Raw genomic sequence first — 20,398 nt, 5'->3', positions numbered from 1 at the left:
AATGTCAAGATGCCCGGTGGGGTTACGAATTACCATATAAATAACGAGTGATTCCCGAACTATTAATGGAATTAAACGACATTATTTATGGGCATTATTTGCATGAGCCTGGTTTAAATTGTGCGCGTAATGCGCGTACGCAGCTGCTACGAAGGTGACAGTGCTGAGCGTGGGGCCACCGGCTGAAAAGACGGTTTGTCTTATTGTTCGTGTTTATGAAATTGTGTGAAATATACCTTCACACTGGTAACAGATTGTAGTCCGTTGTAATAATCCGTTACAAACATAACTGGTGACTCTCTACTCAAAAAGGGTATAAAAACGTGTCTATTTTTAAACGCAATTCCTTTGGTCATGAATTTGTGGTTGAAAGTAGAACATTTTCAGTGTAAAATCTTACAGCAGTAGCACACTAAAAAGACTGACATTGTAAAAAGTTGGAAGACTATAAGAAGAAAATGTCCTCTATTCCACTAAGTTCAACTATAAGTTCAATCAGATGAACTAATCGGTCTCAAATACGCATGCATAAAAAAAATTTTGGTGCAAGTTTCAGTAGCAGTAGAGCTCCCTGTGAAGGAGTTTGTCCAGGAAAGCACTGCCGCCATACCTATTTCTGCCGCCAAGCAGTAAGGTGAGCAATACTGCGTTCCGGTTTTGAAGGATAAGGGTGCTGGTGAAATTACAGGCACATGGGACTTGTCAACTTACGTCTCAGAGTGACGGGCGCAGTGGCCGTGGCCCTAAGATTGTGATTTAAAGCTCTGAGTGGCACTGCAACTGCTATGGACGGGTGTGTCGCTTTCCACTGGATGCGCGACTAGTTTGCCCCGTCACTTGTATCATAAAAAAAGATTTTAAATAACTTAAGGCATGGGTTCGAGAAGGCGGAAGCAAATTCTGAGCATAAAGAAGAAATTGCAAAGCTTGTGAAAGAGGTAGAACTAGAATGTATGATTTGATAGTTAGGTATGAAAAGCTGTAAATGAAAAGAAGAACGTGCTATAAGATTGGTTACCTGCTTAAGGTAATCAAAAATTGCTTGCAAACGGTAATAGGGAACTATGAGAGAATTATGTACGTTGTAAAAAGATAGCGAAAAAATTAATAGATCAAAAGAAAGTAGAATAAAAAAAAAATTGGCAGAAAGTTATCTGATGACTCCCAGAGGAATACAAAGTGGGCTTAGAAATTCATACTCGTGATTCAGGCATAGCAATCAGTTACAAGGATTGCAATATACTGGTGTTAGAATTAACGGATAGCAGTGAAAGGTTTAAAATCTATCAGTCTCCGTGATTGTTTAACCTGCGCATGATTTTTCATGCACAGGTTAAACATCAAACAATTATTTGTTTTTTGGACATGAAACGAGTGAACGTGAATTAAGAATAATTGAGTCGTTTGTCAAATACAACGCAGACGATCAAGTTATTCTTGCCTCGTTGGCAGAACTGCAAGGAATGGGTTATCGGCAATTTAAATTATGCTTAAAGCATATGGAGGAAAAGAAATGAAAGTCAATGGCAAGGACTGAAAAGGATAAAAGTATTACAGAATGCGAAAGTAGTGTTCGTGGCTAGAGACTAGAACAAGTGAAAATATTTGTGATGAAAGAGAGGAGAGGTGATAGGTGTAAGGGTGATCAAAATCAGGACAATGGTACCTTACATACCTTTATAAAATAGTTAGAGCGTGTTCGAACAAGGTGTCTTGCAGTTCGTTGTAACGACCTCGACCCTGATGTACGAGTACAGTAGTGAATGTTGAGTGTAGCAGAAGAAATACGAAAGTAAGGTGGATGCTGTATTTAGAAATGAGAGCGTGGCGTTGTATGTGAAGTCTGTCAGACAGAATGAAGAAAAGTGTAATGAGAGAGCATTGCGGACAGATACTTAGGGTGCACTATAAATTTCCGGAACTGGCCACTTACATAAACAATATTTGAAAAGTAATTACAACATTTGAAAATGGCTGTAGAATACAGTTTGTTTCATCTGACTGTCACTTGTTTTTACATTGTGGCGTCATTTTAGAAATTGGTTGTCTACATCACCATGGAATTAACTCGTGAAAATTTTCGTAGTATGATTTTCTACGACTTTAAGTGTAAGTTAACAGCTCAGCGGAGCTTCGCTCGACTTCATACTGTTTTGGCGATGAAGCACCATGCAAGACGACTATTATATGTAGCTGGTTTGCTGAATTCAAACGGAGTTGTGTGAATCTCAGCGTCGAATTTTGCGATGGTCGCCCGTCCAATGTTGTGAACAACAAAAACATCGGTGCTGTGCGCAGTATGATCAAAACAGATAGGCATGTGACATACCACGAGATTCGGGCATCTTTAGGCATAGGCATGAGGCAAATACAATCAATACTACACAAACATTTGGGTGTGAAAAAGCTGTGCTCTCGGTGGATCCCACACAATTTGACTGAGTCTCAAAAAACGTATCGCGTCACTTGATGCAGACTCAAGGAAGGGGTGTCAAATTTGGTGTGGGATATAGTAACACGTGACAAAACATGGATATATTGTTACCATCGCAAAACAAAGCGGCAATCGAGCCTATGGGTCTTTCGAGATGAGCCAAAACCAACCAAAGTGGCGCGCGTGCAAAGTGCCTCTAATTATTGCCTCTTCTTTTTAATAAAACTGGACACGTGGCTACTGTTGCTTTCGAGAATCGTTGTACCGTGAATAGTGATTGGTACAAGACCATTTGTTTGCCGAAAGTTATTGACAAACTCCTTAAAAATAACCGTAAACGCCATATCATCTTGTACCACGATAATACCAGTTCTCACACGGCCAGACAGACAAATGAATTTTTGAAGGTGAACAACGTTGACCTTATGAGCTATCCCGCGTACAGTCCCGACCTGGCACCTTATGACTTTTATTTATTTCCAAAAATTAATAACCAGTTACGGGGTCAACGATTTTCATCACCTGAAGAGGCTGTCGAAGAGTATGAAAAATAAGTTTCAGAGATTGTCACGGAGAAGTGGCATAAATGTTTTCAAAATTGGTTCATTCGTATGAAAAAGTGCATTAACGCTAACGGAGAATATTTTGAGAAACAATAAATTCATTTCTGACCATTTATAATATTTTTCTCTTATTCATTCTGGAAACGTATAGTCCGTCTCAAGTATACGATGAAGCCTGAACAGAAAAGAATTGACTAACTTAAGGTTTCTAAGTTGTGCAGTAGGTACTCACTTCAAGGTTTTGCAGTAGGTACTCACTTCAAGATTTGACCAGATAAAAACGATTTTTAAGCGACGTGAATGCAAACGTAGGAAAAGGTCGACCTCGGTGTACATATTTCAACTATATTGAGAAAAAGACTACTAGATGATGATGATGGAACTCGGTGGAGGTACGTCAGGGGAGTAGCGGGTGGAGATCCACATTCACAGACAAGCGTGATAGTCGAATTGTAAATCATAATATTTTATATAAAATGTATTGTTTTCATAACTTTCTTTGCAAGTCATTGGATAATAGTAGCGAAAGAAGGATGGCAGCTGCGCACAAACCATAAAGAATGACGTATCATAATTTAACTATCAACCAAACAGTATCGAAAACTTCGTCATTCTGATGCAAATTTGCAATTCAGTAAAATCGATGCGATCGAAGCTGTATGAATAATTCGCGGATAAATCAACGCACGCGCAGTCATGCTAATTTTGCTCAAACGCTTGCGTAAGATTAATTACGCTTTCTCGCGACAAATGCCACCAGGCTCAATTTTTTTTAATAAAATGAAATGACATGACTTTCTAGAAAAAAATAAAATTGATTCTGTCCAAGTAAGGCTCGAAATTGATCACCTAATGTTTTTATGTCTGATCGCCGACATTGTGATGCATAGTTCGATTAGTATTGTGACTATATCTGTCGTAACCTTCGTTGACTTGCATTAAGTAGTATTTTCGAAATAAATGAGTGTTTCTTTCCTTCCTATAATTTGCCCTGTGCACTGTGTCGATTTAGAAAATTACAAAACTGTCAGCTAAGCAAACAATTAATTGTTTTTATTGCACCATTAGGAACCGGCATCCGTGTACAAATTGCTATTTATGCGATAAAATAAAGCAACCTAACCTTCCAGCTACCGTCGCGCCGAAGACAATGCGCCGGCCGAAATCAATAAATTCGCTAAATAATAGTTATCGAAAAATAAGTCAAAAACATTATCGTCATCCGGAAAGCATAAAAATATTTCAAATCGCGAGACAATAGCACAGAGACAATGGGCAGGCGCAAAAAGAGGCCAAGTTTTTTCTTAAAAAAAGTGTGGTTTTTTGCGCAGCCCTCGGTCGACAACAATCACTGAACCGCCCTTTTCGGTGCTGCTTTTTTCAATAACGGACCCGCGGTTTGTTTGTTTTGTCGGCTGAGCTATATTATTGGTAATGGGATTTCATTCAAAAAATGTAGCGCTCGTAAAAAGTAAGTCGGTCATCAAGAAAGGGTACTGAATGTTGTTTACTCGCTGTTCCGACGCTCGGTTTTACAGAAAGCAACGACAATATAATTACAGCGGGTGCTGATAACAGGCCTCTATTTGTTTTTACGGCATCGAAACTGCACTTACGAGGTCGGGGTATCATTACACGCACCTACAGCGACGGCGAATGCGAATAGTTTACACCTGTTAAAATGTACGAGTTAATTGTGCATGACACGAAATCCGCTGAAAAACGCGTGTTACGCACCTCCTCAAAACCTAGTTAACGATGCGCACGTTGCATTAGTGCAGAAGAACGTTTAACACGCCATTGTTCCCCGTGCACCTCGCAGGCCCCGGCCGCTCTCGAGGGCGGGCGGCGGAGTCCAACGGCCCCGACAACCGTTTCCGAAAACCGTAAAGGAAGTAATTACATATTCTAATCCAAATCCCGGGTCCCGGTTCATATGTCACTCCGCAAACAACAAAAAAGGCAACACAACCTCCTTGTAACGGTAAGACTCTTTCTTTCTTCATCGGTCCTGAGAAAAAAAAACCATCAACAACGACATTTCTAAACAGCGTTCAATACGAAAGAAATCGCACACTTACTAATAATCCCTAAAAATGACACTTTTAAACAAAATTAAAATGTTCCTTATCGAAACCGAAATAAAGAATAAATTTCGAAAGCAACGCTTTGCGTATTGTAAGCAAAATGTATGCGTCGCATTTGCATAATGTGCATGGCCCCTAAATTTTATTGAATAAAAAAATAGGATGGGTACAACTTTTTTGCATAAATTCTTACAAAGGAAACGGGTTAAACTATTCAGGAAGTGAAATGTCGTAGATCCGCTTGCAGCTCAGGCCTGAACTCAAAGCGCAAATAAATAACAGTGGCGATGTCGACCTTGCATCGCCGAAATAAAAAAGGAAATTGCGCAGCTGCAAAAAATAGCTTGCTACGTTTCGCGCACGGACCCCCTGGGCAATGCACAATAGAGCAAAATGTACCTGACTATAATTTATGCGAGAATATTAAGAGAAATGTACCTGCCCTTTTTGAATATTAAGTGCAACCTAACCCCTGACATTAGTGAATAGGGTTAAGATACTATTTGAAAAGGAATTATACAAAAAAAATGCAAATAAACTGTCCCCACGTCTACGCGAGGGATACAGGTATGCGAACGAATTGAAAAAATCGCAACCATATCGAGTGCGTACAAAGTATCGCGTTTGTTATTTGCCAAAGGGTGCCGAATTAATGCGGTTCTTGGTGGACGGGAGCACTTGTCACCTTGGCGTATAATTTGGGTGTGTACGGGTTTCTTTCTTATGCATATGCACTCGAGGGTCGCGTATAGATAGCTCTTTTTTAATAGCGTTTTTTTATTAGGGAGCGTATGCAAAGATTTATTGTTGCTCCGCGGGATGTGCGTGAGAATACTACAAGATAATCGAATTTGCCTATACGCACCCTAGGCCAGGCAACCCTTTGGATCGATTGAAAAGACGTTCATGGGAAAGATGTGAATATTCAAACAAGGTGTCATCTCCGTGAATATCGATTGCCGTTGGATCCTTTTATAGGAGCATGGGAATTGATACAGTGAAAAGGAAGACCCTGTAGGGTTTTTGCATAATCTATTAGTTTGTGACCGGAGTCTGGAGCTTTGTTCGGATCTAACGGAATTTTTCTTATAAAGGGTTGTTATAAAAAGCGTTCGTTAAAAAATGCGACCGTTACACGTTTGAAGCATTGACTACTGTTGCAGTCCGAGCGTATTGTCCACTTCACTGTCCAGTCTTCTCAGTTTTTTATCGAGGTTCACTGTTTTGTGCGTGTTAAGGCGGTATCTATCCAAGATGTATAACCACGTGCTTATTATGACGTGTATTCTCTATAGTCATATAGAGGAAATACAGGACATACGGACTAAATTTAATGAGGTAATCTCCCATAACAAATGACCACGTTGAATATTATTACGATTCCATACGTAAACAATTATCATTGGTGAAATAACGGCATATAAGGCATGTTTTATTAATTAATCGATTTAGGAATTATTTTGCGGAAGTCCATGTTATTATCAAAATGAAAAATAGCTGCGCTTACGCTGGGCATTTATTTTCAAGCACTTAATTTGTAATTTTCTTTTCTTTCTTTTCTTTCAATTTTTTTATTTTCCAAGACTGTCTAAATATGAAATCCAATCAAATCTAACAAAGTGACCAAAGATGCAATCCAAATTAAAGCTGCTTCAAAAAAAGTCTATAAGTAACTACCAGAACAGTTATCTTCTACGCAAACATTGTCAAGCATTGTCCCTTATTTTTTGCTACCTTTACATTACTGGCATTTTTTGCCAAAACCCTTATTGCTCCAGTATTTGTGTTGCGGCGATGGTCAATGCAATGTTTAGATGTTTTGTTTGTGTGACACAACGCGACAATGGGGAAGGGTTGAAAAAACTACCCGTCAACCTTAACTGAGTCAAAGACAGGGCTTGTACAGGCTGCTGCAGTTTTGTTACTTCGTCAAAATCTAATGAGATGTATGCACAACGGCGTTTAGGCCTTTACGTTTTAGGTTTTCGTTATTGACCTTTGAAAGTGCGAAACGTTACTTACTATTGACTGTATTTATGCTGTTTGGAGAATGGGTGGTTGTAATTAACAACGAAAATGGTGGGTTTTTTAAATAAATATTTTTTGTTAGGGCATTGGTATTATTATTATTACTTACTAAATAATTTTCTTTTGTGAGAACATTTTAATAAATTAACTCGTATTTTATAAATACAGTATTAATTATGTAACAAAAGGAGAGAAATATTCGAAGTTTTAACTGTCGAGATACGGTTAGACCATAAAAAATTAAACTATTAAAATGAAACACGATTTTTATGACTCAAACCATGAATATTTCCAATTTTATGTGATAAATAATGTATCCAGATTAGAAAACCGCGAGGTTCAAATTACCACGAATTAACAGTTAACAACTGATTTCACCTTTGGTTTAATATGCACTAATGTGAAAAATAACCTGTTAATTTTTTAACTAGATTTTCCTCACGACTTTGTTTACGTATTTATCGAAAATCATTCCTGTCACAAACCTGGTTAACACAGTTCGATTCACATCACATAATTTTTAAGAAGCTTTCTATGAACTTAATGAATGAATCTTCAAAACGTTTGCTACGTTTTACGTTTTTTATGTTGGTCGGCACTGTTATACAGACAAACATTCAATATTACTTCAACTCAGTATTGGAGACGCTGGGCCACATAATGTCTACCAAATAGTTGTAGATGAAGCTATCACATAACTTTACGTAATATTTCCATACATGTTTACAAAGGTTGCCTGCCGGCGCGCGCGCTGCTGGCTGCTGGGCGCTAGAGCTGATTCTAATGAGATTGTTTTGAGTTCATCTCGAGACCGGGATGATTATAAACATATTAAACGGTTTCTTTCTTCTCTGTACATAAAATTATTAATATTCATTCGTTATGATTAAAATTTGTCTTTTTATTCGTTTGTTCGCAGTTTGGTATAATTTGTTTTTCGAACAGTGGATTTTGTTGTAGATACAATTTACCTTTCATAAAGTCCTATTACGACGATATCAGTTGGTAGACGAATATTGAAACATGTGTTTATATCGAAAAAACTGTCACATTATGCTTACGAGATAGTCTTTTAATTTTGGTTCTATTTTAAATAATTTATATAAATAAATTTGAATGTTTGTTTTCGTTTTGCATAAAAAGTCTAGATAGAAACGATCACATAAGTGACATTTGGCTAGTTATTTTAGAACACTCTGTTCATCAATTTTGTCTCAGGCCCGGCTTTCTAAAGAAATCGTCAGCAAATAGTTTAATAGTGGCATTTTTTGCTCCAATAAAGCTTCGGCTCGGCCGGCGGGCAGCCGAAGGGTTAAGTTATGCAAATTCCACAATAAACAAAGTTTCAACTCTTTTCATATAAATGTTGTTGTGTGGACTTTCCAATGAGTTACAGTGTCGTCATTGAAATTGAACCGTTTGCAGTGCAAGGCGCGGCGCGTCTGCTAGGAGACATCATTGTTTCCTTGAAAAGAGGTGCTGCTTTCACTTCTTCTTCAGACGTAGAGTATAACGATATAGCAGAAGTACCTCTCTAAAGAACAGTGACTTATTACACAATATTCGTAAGCCAGTTTCAAAAGAACATGCGTTTAATATATTCAATAATAATTAAAAATAGTCAGATATCTTGACAACAAAAACGTTATTACATTTACATTAAAAAGAGCATTAAAATAATTACCAAGAAGAGCAACAAGTAATTAAAATACAACTTCTAAATAAAGAGATATCTTTACTGGCTACCGTAATTGCGCTGGTGAGGCTCCCAATGAAAAGGGACTCGAGTGAGTGTCCTTGCGCGAACGGCCCGCGATAAGATACCACAAAGTGAGAACACCGCGGACCTTATCCGCGATTGTAAAATGTGAGACTAACTGCACGAGATTTCACTGGGACCTGGACATATTATGAACTATGGCGATAGCTTCCGAAGTTTCTTGGAGTTACATTTGACTTCAATTGACTTTGTTTTGCGAAGCGCCCCCTCGTATAATCTACGATTTTGAAGTGGTCGAAACACTAATCAAAATTTACTAATTCCTATTTAATTATAATGTTAACAAACCATTTTAATTTGTTGTTGTCATTTTTCCAATGGTTGACTGTTAGAGAATGCTTACGGCATTAGGTCTGTCTGTGTGGTACGGTTAGGGAGAAGTTTATGAGATTATAGGCACGTATTTTTCTAAATAAAATTAGGTTTTGAAGGTTTCGGTGCAATCCGTCATACACTTTCTCGGCTCCACTGCCCCGGCCGCGGCGCGAGGCGCGCAGCCGTCCCGCGGACGCGCCGTGCCGACTTTGGCTCGTATACATGTCAAAATTTAATTGAATCCCGCTTAAATATGTTCTTAGCGACTGTTATCTCGCGCTGCGCCGCCGCGGCCGTTAAGCGAGATCTTAAAAATGTCTCACCGCATATTACGTCGAACTATTCGACGAGAACTCACCACTGCGATTGGAATGAACGTACAAATTGTACTATAAATATCAATCGCCACTAAGACCGCCGAAGAGCATCGCCGGCCGGCCTGTAGCTCGGCTGCAGCATGTCGTAGTCGCGATCTTGATCGGTTCGGCTTCGAGGACGTAGAAATTTCTTATTGCACAGATGAGATCGCAATCGAGCACCGAGGAATGCCCGCTATCTGACTAATAGTGGCAGTCACGTATCGCATCTGAGCGTTTCGTCAGATTGTGAAGGACCCGCTCGGAACGCACAGCCGGGGCTCCATTATAAACGACCGAGTTATTATTACAACAGTATGTACTTACCATAAAAACCACTATTAATTAGTTATCGAACAAAATTGTTATTTAGAAAACATGTTCTCCGAGGAGCGGGCGAGCGAAAAAACGCGCCAAACGACCGTGAGCGCTGTATCAAGGGATCGATACATATAATCGATACTTATAAATCGAGTCGGTTATGAGACGATAAAATCGCCGCGACCGCCGCCGGCTACCGGGCGGCGGCTAAGCGACGATTACTCCGCGCTCCTCTTATTTTGTTCCTGGCCTCGATGCGAGATTATCGATAAAATAATTAAATGGTTACTCTCCAAATCGATTCTCGAGTGTTGTTATCGAGACCGGGGTTATTTGTTTCCTTTTTCGGCGAGCGGATAGTCGATGAGCGACGGACACCTCGGGGCTCTGTTTCGGGCGAAGGCCTCGTTTGCAAGGCATACCGATGCCTTGCAAACGATGGTTGGTGATTTTATCCATCACCTTTCGGGCCGAAATTCTATTTAGAACCCAGTCTGGGATGCATCAGCTGTCGACTGGTTATTTCAATACACGTTCCAAACCTGCCTACACCAAGTGTCGGCAGTTTTTTTTAACCAAAGTCACAAATTTCTTGGGACCGGTTTCGCTTAGTTCAGTTGCAAGTAATGGAGTTAATTCGCAAGTAATTGGAAACTAATTGGATATAGTGTGTAATTCAATCATTAATCTTTTACTACTGTTGGTACAGGCAAAGAGGCTGCAGAGCTCGCACGAGAGCACCCCAACTTGAAACATATTATTAATTTAATTGTTCAATCTTTCAACGCGTTCATTTTTACACAAAAATATTTAATTTAGTGTTGCACATTTTTAAAATTTTTATCCTTAAATCACATTTTTATCATAAAAAAATACACTAGTAAGCAACTTAAGACTCAGTGTAAGCACAGGGAAAATAATTAATACATCCATAGTCTTTAATATGTCGTCATAATTTATGTAACTAATATGAATTCCCAAAAGCACTAAAAATAATTATCTATCACATCTCACTCAATGGAGAAAATGGTTGCACTATAGGACCGAGCACCGCTCATTGCTCAAAACAGGGTTATCCCATCGGAGCCGTTGACACGATTCTTAATTCGGTCCAAATAAAACCCGATACCGACTATGTCTTAATTGTTCGATAGCCGCGGCGGTGATTTATACAGCCTTCTAAGCGTATTAAGGTGGTATTAAGGCTTTGTCGGCGCGTTATCTCGCCGGCCGCCGCTTCCGCGCCGCCGCCCCTTTTTACGCAGAGATAAGTTCCGGAGTTCATGTTGACTTTTATTTTGAAGTGTCAATCTGGTATGTGCTACTTAGTTTGAAAAAGGAAAATTGATTTCTGGCTACCGATTGGCGTCCTTGTTTATTTGTTTCTTGTTTAGAATAGATTAAATTTTTGAAATACTGTCTGGAAAAATAAAAATTATTAAAAATTAAAAATTTAGAAAGTATTTTTCAGTTTTGAGCGGCGTACTTAAAGTTCTTTCCAGAGGTGTTTTCTTAACTCGACCACGAACTAAGATGTAGTCGCTTACGTCACGTAGTGATCTACGAATAGGTCGGCGTAACATTTTTGAGTCTCGTTTGCGCTTGAAATTCGAGTAGTAGCTGCAACCTGTAGCTCGGCTACAGTAATTTTTTTCCTCCCAAATTTTACGAGTGCGAAGCGCGCAGTAAAACCTCAGAATATTTATTAACCATATATTAACACTTAACTTTACTGTTGTTTTTGCACGCGTGTGCCCATGCGCAAAAGATTTACATTATTGCTTTTATGGTGTGACATTAACTTCGTAACACCTTATTTCGAAATCGTTATTGAGTAGTAAAGTTTATGGCCAATAATTAGGTGCAATGTCGTCGCGGCCAAGCAAACAAACAAATTTCGAGAAAGCTTGAAGTATTCCACATCACTGTGGATTTAGTATTCTATGTATCATTCTTGCATGCAGCTCTACAATTCTTTTAAAATACCCTGCATTTCGGAATGTAACTGTTATAATTAAAATTAAACTTAAAATTTAATTAATAGTTACATAAATTATTTAATGAGTAAAATTGATCAATAAAAGACGTTAATCGTGCATTAAAGATGCGTTACATAGCGCATGGTGCAAAAGAAGGGAAGATTTACAAAAACAAGCTCGCGAGCCGCGTGAGACGCGTGAGACGCGCCAGACGCGCGGTGATGAATTGACATGTTCGTGATCCATTAGGACGCGATAAGGGCCCATTTAACTCAATCCGCGGTCCAGCGCTGCCTGTGTACAGGGCAGGGCTTAATTAGTTGCTTTTGTTAAATTTTTATTAAGCCATGTGTAAGCAATTTATAAAGTGACGTTTTACGTTACAAAATAACAAGTTACATTACAAAATTCACAAAGATTTACGAATCTAATAAGAATGCGATTAGCTGGCGATTATTTATTATAAACTTTAATATAAAATATAACAAATAGTTATTGACTTATTGTGGACATGTATTCCTTTCTTTGTTGATAAACGTTCAAAAATCTTGGTTTAATTAAATATAATATTTGTAGCAGGCTGTATAAAAAGCTGCAGCGTGATAGGATAGTAGCAGGCGCATTTAAGTGCGGCAGCGGCATTGCGAGTGCGGATCGTACGGTAGCCGCGTTACCGCCGCCGCCCGCGATAATGAGGAACCTCTGTCGACAAAACCACTTCGATAAGCTCCGTCTCTTGCCGTCCATCTCTGTTAACATGTTAAGTTCATTTCTTAATTACCGCAGGGGAAACTTATTGGAAACGAAAAGGTATACATAAATGTCACCGAACGTCTGCTTGTCTTAGATGAGGTAGATATTTGGTGACATCCCATTTATGGAGTGTATAGCGTACCAGCAGAACAACAAGACTTTTTGTATCTCACAAATAGCGGGGACCAGCACTTCAATTTATCCTGACGTGGTAATGGCACGGTGTGCAAAACCAACTCATGCGTCGATTAATCGTCCTGCAACTGCTGCACTCGCACCGCGTTCGGTGAAATGAAGGCCTGCTTTGATTTTCACGAGTAATATCACTTATACAAGTGAATTAGATTTGACGTAGGCGTATATTACTGCAATTAAGTCTGTAACATTTTTAAATTCAAAAGCTTTTCATTGGAATTTCCTATTGGAATAACTAGAATAATAGTGAACGGTGGTTTTCCATAATCACAATAAAATTCGATCCTCGAACTCAAGATCTCTACTTTCAATGGCTTTTTAAACTTGACTTAAAACTGTCGATATACGTCCAAATAGTGTTCTCCTTTCTTTATTACGAAACAATTAACAATATCTTCTCTTTTTTAGAAGTTTTTTACATGCTTTTCAACTTCTTTTTCTGAAAAAAAAAATTACTTAAATTTACTACGGCGGTACTTACTATTTTATACATTTGCAACTTGTTTCGTCCATAAATATAGTTTTTTGTGAGAAATCATAGACGCGTCGGAGACGTAAGAGTCACCATCGATTAATTATCAATACCTAATCTAGTGACTGTTATTGTGTTCAGTGACTGGTTTTTATTGTAAAAGTGTGAAAGTCACGGGAGCAACCACACTCTGGTCTGGGATACCTAACCACCACACTCCTTGAGTGCTTCCAAAATGTCGTCCATCCATGTTATTGAAGGAGATGCTGGCAAACTTGTTAACCAATTTGAGGTAGATACATTGGCTATAATAAGAAAAAAGATGGGACGAACAAGTGCGCCCTGGTGGTAAGCGACACGCCTATCCAAAACAGTTGCAGTGTCACTCAAAGCTTTAAATCGCAAAGATCTTAGGGGCACTACCACTATGCCCGTCACCCAGAGTCATAAGTTGACAAGCGGTTGTTATCGAGCTAGAAATTTGTTTGTTTCTGGTTAGTGTCATAGTTTTACTTGTATTATATAATTTGTATCTTGTAACGTGCCAAAATAAATAAAATAAAATACAATGAGACCCACGTGCCTGAAATTTCACCAGCATTCTTACCCTTCCAAACCGGAACGCGGAAATGCTCACGTTACTGCTTGGCGGAAGAAGTAGGTAAGGTTCTACGGCTACAGAAGTATTAATAAACAACAACAAAATCCTATTAACTGTGCATATGTAGCAAAGCTACTCTATTTCATTTTGCATCGGCATGGCCAATGCGTCTCGGAGTCGCGACGGCTATTATTATCGACTCCTGCGCCCCGGGGCGGGCCGCGCCGACGCGCCCCCGCGCACCCCGCAGCCGCCAGTGCATTGCTACTGAGTAACTAGTGTGTCGACTTGAACTATCTGGCACAGATTAAACTAAGTTCTAGCTGCGGTGACGTTACTACCTCAGGGACTTTATTCAAAGTTGGAATTGCTTAAATGTAGCACCGCTAGGGTCTCGCAAAGCCCTTTGTCTACCAAAGCAGTGCGTATAGAGATGTGAGTTGCAGTAATTAACAGTATTCAGTGTTTCGACTAATCGACGCGGAGGTACCAAAATATTCACTAGTTATTAAGACCTAGCTTATTTTCGCACCGCTTTGGTAAGTATTGAGTCTAATATTTATTTTTTTTAAGTATTTGACAAAGTTGACTTGCTGTGTTCCACGAACCTAGAGCCTGCATTACTTACAGCGGAGCAGTGTTTATAAAGCCGTGGTATATTGGCTACTGTATAATGTGCGCTTTGCCAATGGCCGGTGCCGGTGGCTGCGGAGCCAGTCTAATGCGCACTTTAGCGTCAGCGGTTTGATAGCTGACGACAGCTAGTGTCAGCCTGCCGGCAGTGGAAACAGACAATAATGAGAGACAGAGAGAGATTAATTTTGAAGCACAGGAGCCTTACCATGAACTCTTATTACAGTTCAATAAAGATTCGTAACGACAAAAAAGCGGGATGATGATATACACTTCATGTAGCGCTGGTTTACAACGATTCATTTTAGGTCCTAACCTAAATCGTAATAAGAGCTCATGGTAAGGCCCCATTTTTGTATTACGTGTCAGTAATTATAAACGTTACGTTACTAAGAAAACCAATGTTAGATATTTGTATCTTAAGAGATTATTAAGAAAATGTCATTGCAGAGAAGTCTAAACACGAAATACCTTTACACAGTATAGAAGTGTGGGATAAAACAAATATCTATTAATGCAATTTTAAAATAACTATAATAACATTTAGTGTTTTTATAGATGAAATAACATGTTGGATGTGGTGGTATGCGCGGGTGCAATAAATCACCGGCGTGAATGAACGTCGCGCGTCGCGCCCAACGTTTAACCGCATTCCGGCTCTGTGCGACAGACATACGGCGCACAATCCAACCACTAGGTACGCACGAGGCGCGGAGGACAAGTTCGAGAAACGATATCGATACGATGATGTAGATAATAACTTCAGTAAGTTTTGTGTTAATTTGGAGGAACCCTGATTTAGGCCTCTGATAGACAAGAGCTGAAGAAATATAACGACCTTGAGTGACGTTATCTTTATGGGTGATTTTGGGGTTATTCGCTCAAAAAACAATGAATTAAACCACTGCATCCGCAATGGTATTAAATATTTATTACATAAACACAAATCAAGTTCGAATGGTGTGATTTCATGCAGCACGTCAATCGTCGTGAATTCTTCATCCAAGTCTGGATAGCAAAACTGTAGGTAGAGCTATTGTGCCTGTGAGATTATCGGGACGGAGGCATTGTCAATAGCAACACAAACATCTTGTTGCGTTGGAGAGACGAATGCCCCTATCGAGCACTCGCAATTGCTGCGATGTACCTATGTATCTACCGCGAGGTTAATATCAGTAGTGAAAGCATTTATTCTTGCCTACTTCTTGAATACGGTCTCTATTACAACTGTAATTGTCAAGTTTGATAAAAATGGAGTTTCATTATTATCACATTAACAATGGCAGCGATTGTAGATGAAAAACTCTGTTGCCGACCTTAAACTATTGTATAAAGAAGTAATTAAACATTATAAGGTTTACGTTTGAGGAAACAAAGAAACAAACAAGTGAACCAATATGTATAAAAACAGAAGACGGGCGCCCACCGTTGTTGCTACCAGGCGCACAGGTTTGCGCGGAGGTGGTCACCGCGCACCGCGCACCGAGCTACGACCGGTCGCGTAATGATACTGCTGCCTTTTAGGGCGCCATATGATGCCTCACTGGTTTGTTATGGATACGTGTTCTCATACTTATGAAAAAATCCATACATGTTGAATCAACAACTAAAAAATAGTGTCAAATGTGTTGCACTAAAGTAAATAATGTACGTAATTCGTATTTGAATCCTTTAATTTTTTCCAATAAGCTAATAAACGGACTTGATTCTAAAAAGAGAGTCTTTCGATGATTTTGATTAAAGATTTAGAAATTACTCATCTCAATCATATGATCAGATAATAAAATAAGCATGCGTTAATAAGTTAGTAAAAGTGTTAACCTCATTTATGAGACACATATCCACACGGTTCTCACGTATTAGCCCTTCAGTAGCCAGTTTGTCCACTCTCATTAAGAAGTCGCGCGGTACTTGCGTTTTTCCGACACCTGACAATGCGAACCTCCTCTCGTCCTCTGGTACCCTGGTACTCGAGCGCTATCTAGGAGTTACCTACGATCATAGATAAATGAATAAACTGGTTTTCTTTTTGTTTGGTCAACTTGACGTTTCTTGCTAGAATGTTGTCGTCAGCTGGAAGGTAAACCTGTCACTAAGATATGTTGTTTAATAACAATTAAAATTCTTATGACAATTATTTTGCTTCGTGGCGACAGCTTCTATCTTGTAGAAATAAAAATTCGATTTATTTTTACTATGTAAGTTTTATACATAGATATGTTGTTGTTGTACTTTTAGAAGTTTGTTAACCGTTGCGTGCTTCTGTTATCTATTTCAACTTTGTAAATCGATTTATTGCTGTAATACACTTCTGTTGGAATGAAAATTCCAGAACCATTTTCTACACTTTAAATTCCAATATATATCGAACATGTTTTCCATATATTCCGTTAGGCCAAGGTCAGGCGTTAGTTAAGGGAACAAGACAAACGCATTTGAGCGGCGGCGGCGCAGACGGCGACGGTAGCCGTGTCGCGATAGTGCTATCTCAATGATACACAGGTGCCGCGTGGGTGTACCAACACCTTATATGGGACCGTAAGAGTACAGGTATTTCTATTCTGAAACATTATACACAATATCTGATAAAAAGGCAAAAAGTCAACGTTTGTTGGTAAAATTATAATAGGTTAACTTTCCAATCACTGCCAAAAGAAGATAAAGAAATAAAAATGACTATCATAAGAACAATCCACTGAACTAATAATCAAATAGCTGGATGTTGAAAACCAAAAAGTAAACAGTTGACACGATGTGGCCGAGGTATGGCGATTGGACAATGTAAATAAATATTCGTCGATAATTGTGGTCGTTAAAGTTGTTAACTCTGCTGTCAATTACCATTTACTGACGCCAGGAGGTGTATTGTTGAATTCTTCAGAGAAACTGACTTTTGTGGTCATGATTGTTATTATTAGTTGATTGAAACATCTTATTGAATGGAATTAACAAAGTCTGATTGTAAAAATATGTTTTAATAAGGTTATCGCACCTTTAACAGTCGTGCTTTGTTCTATGTCTCTTAGAATGAACTTGATAGGTAATAACAATAAAGATCAAATACTTTGATTTCACCTACTTTCCTTGAATAAGTTAAGTTCGTGACAATGTCCCCACACCGAAATCCTGGTTAATCTCTAGTTCGCGGCATCGGCGATCGGCGTGACTCCGATGCAGCTAATTACGAGCCTGCCGATGCCTCGCCCGCACCACGTCGTCGTGGCCGCGCGAACGTCTCAACTATCGCAATCGTGACCACAACATCGCTGATTTTTGGGAATTTTGTTAGGTCTTGTGCTTTATTTTGTCTTTTCGTTTGTTTTTGACATATTTCGGAGGAGCTCCGTATACGTCAAAGAAAAGTGTAGATGGTGTTATTATTATCATACTTATCAAATAATAAAATTATGTCAGTAATTAATTAATTTTACGGTAGCTAACAGTCGACAATCAAAATAATAAATTTTTAGACAGTTAGAATGCTTTTTCAAAATACCAGATAACAAATGATTTACGTCTATAAATATAAAATTGCGACATTTCATTCAAGAAAGTAATGTCATTATCTGTCCCAATAAGGCAGCAAGCGGCTACAAACATAGTCCTCATACACCTCACACAACACCCCAGCCCTATAAAAGCATGCCAGCGCGACAGTGGATGCCCACGCGTCTGGCCGCGTCACCGATAATCCTAATTGGGATTATAAATCCTCACACAATTAATGGGAATTGCAACATCGCTTTTGTTTCAGGACTTACAACCCAAAACTTACACCTGTAGCCAATACTGTCTTTACATACGCTGAAAATGCAAACAGATGTATAGGTCTCAGATTTTTAAAATTAATTTACCTGTACACACGTCAGCACTTCAAGATACACATTGGCGTATCTTGTTCCGTTGCAACGGAGACGATTTTCGGTCAAAAATGTGTAGTCTGATGTGCCGTTGTCCGTACATAGAACGGATATAAGGACGTAAATATTTTACCAGCTTTATTGCGAAGTGACAAATGGAAGCCGCAACCGAATGGAAGTGATTAAAGACGATGATGAATTAGATGACAGATAGATTAGACCTTCTTAACATCGTGTTGGATGGCACAAACTACCGGAGGTCAATCACCATCAGTAGGTGAAATAGGACCTTGGACGATGACTGCGCCATTTCGACCAAAATTCAGTAGCATAGAGTCAAGGCATCCTGTTTCTTCCACTGACAGTTTGTGCTTTTAGCACTGATAGAACCGTCATCGTTCTCACAGGATCCATTAGTTGTCTTACAGGAATCACGCACTTCACGTTGAGCTGAAGAAACGAGTTGCGTTTTTCGAACTCGATAATTGGCGCCATAACTCGCGCAACGGCTGACGTGATTGCTGCTTATCGTTTCAGAGTAATGGCTGATATTTTTGAGGAGTGGATTTTTTTGTCTTTAACTTATGGACTTAACACTGCGTTGGCCCGTGTTAATGTTTGACTATGACGACGTCAGAATTAAGGTTTATTTAATGGCGATAACGTTTACACGACAAGTTGTTCCAGTGAGTTTATTAATGAAATTGAAACAGAGAAGTTTAAAATAAAATTTAAGGAATACATTAATTTGTGATCATATTTTATAGGCTACTAATGTCCTGAATGTCATCGAATAGGTAATGCAATTACCAACACAAATGAAAAGCTTCACTTTTATACCGACTATAAATATAGTACAGACTATCTTCTCAGGCTATAACTTAACTAAGAATATTTATTTTTATTTCACAACAAGTGCATTAAAGGTGTACGATATCAATGTCACACGAAGATAACGTTTAATTTACTAAATCTGTAAAGCCGGATGCTCTAACAAGCGTGTACCCAAAACGACACGTTCGTGATGTTGGACCGGCGCAGGCGTATCAAACCCGGTAGCTTAATTTATTCCTCTTTGAGAAAAAAGCAACAAGAGGACATGAATTGGGGACATATGAATACCCTTACAGAAATAAGAAATGTGTTCGATCCGTGAAATTATGATGTGGAGAATATTAGTACCTTGAAAAGTAAACATAACTTTAAAAAAAATGTTTTTCATTATTTGTTTGTCAGTAATTACGTAATTAAAATTGGATTCCTAAAAGAGGTAAGAAGTTCTGATCGGTTTTTCTGATTCTTAGGTAATGAAATACCGCGAGGTAATACAACCCCGCTCAAGCACTCGTCAGTCGAGTGACGACACGAGCAAGACGTGAAGTGAAGCCGAGCAGTAACTCAGCAACTAATTGCCATCGCCTTAACACCTCTCACTCTAATCACTGCAGGACAATGCTTGTAACTCACTGCCCACGGACTCAGAAGACAGACCTCTTGTACTATATAGCTTTCGATACGGAATATAGTTTATGATATAAAGTGAAACGAAGCGAGCGGAAAATTTAAATGAAGAAATTTAATTATTACCGACGGAAGCTGCGAGAATATAATTATTGAGACGATACCGAACGAAGCGATAAGTTCATGTTTTTCCCTTTTTGTTGTGTGGGCATAAAAAAAGTTAATGTAGACTGTAATTGGTTGATTTTACGTCACCGATAATCATTATTTTGATGATTTACAAATTTTATGAGTACAAAGTTTAAAGTTAAAGCTTTGATGTACAAAGGGACGGACAAATGAAAATATAACATTATTGGTTATTGCGTAGTTATTAATTAGTTATACCGTTGCCAGACATACTTTTAGCTAATTTTCTAAAAAAATCTTATTAATATTATAAATCTTATTATAATATTTTCACTCGTGTGGTGCCTTTGACTCAATGAATTTTACTTACAAAGTTTATGTTTTGATTCATTTATTTGTACAAGTAAACAAAACGGATGGAGACCAACGCA

This window comes from Hyposmocoma kahamanoa, unplaced genomic scaffold, assembly GCF_003589595.1.
Source record: "Hyposmocoma kahamanoa isolate Upper Pololo Valley unplaced genomic scaffold, ASM358959v1 92, whole genome shotgun sequence".
Lineage (NCBI taxonomy): Eukaryota > Metazoa > Arthropoda > Insecta > Lepidoptera > Cosmopterigidae > Hyposmocoma > Hyposmocoma kahamanoa.
This window is presented reverse-complemented; position numbering follows the sequence as displayed.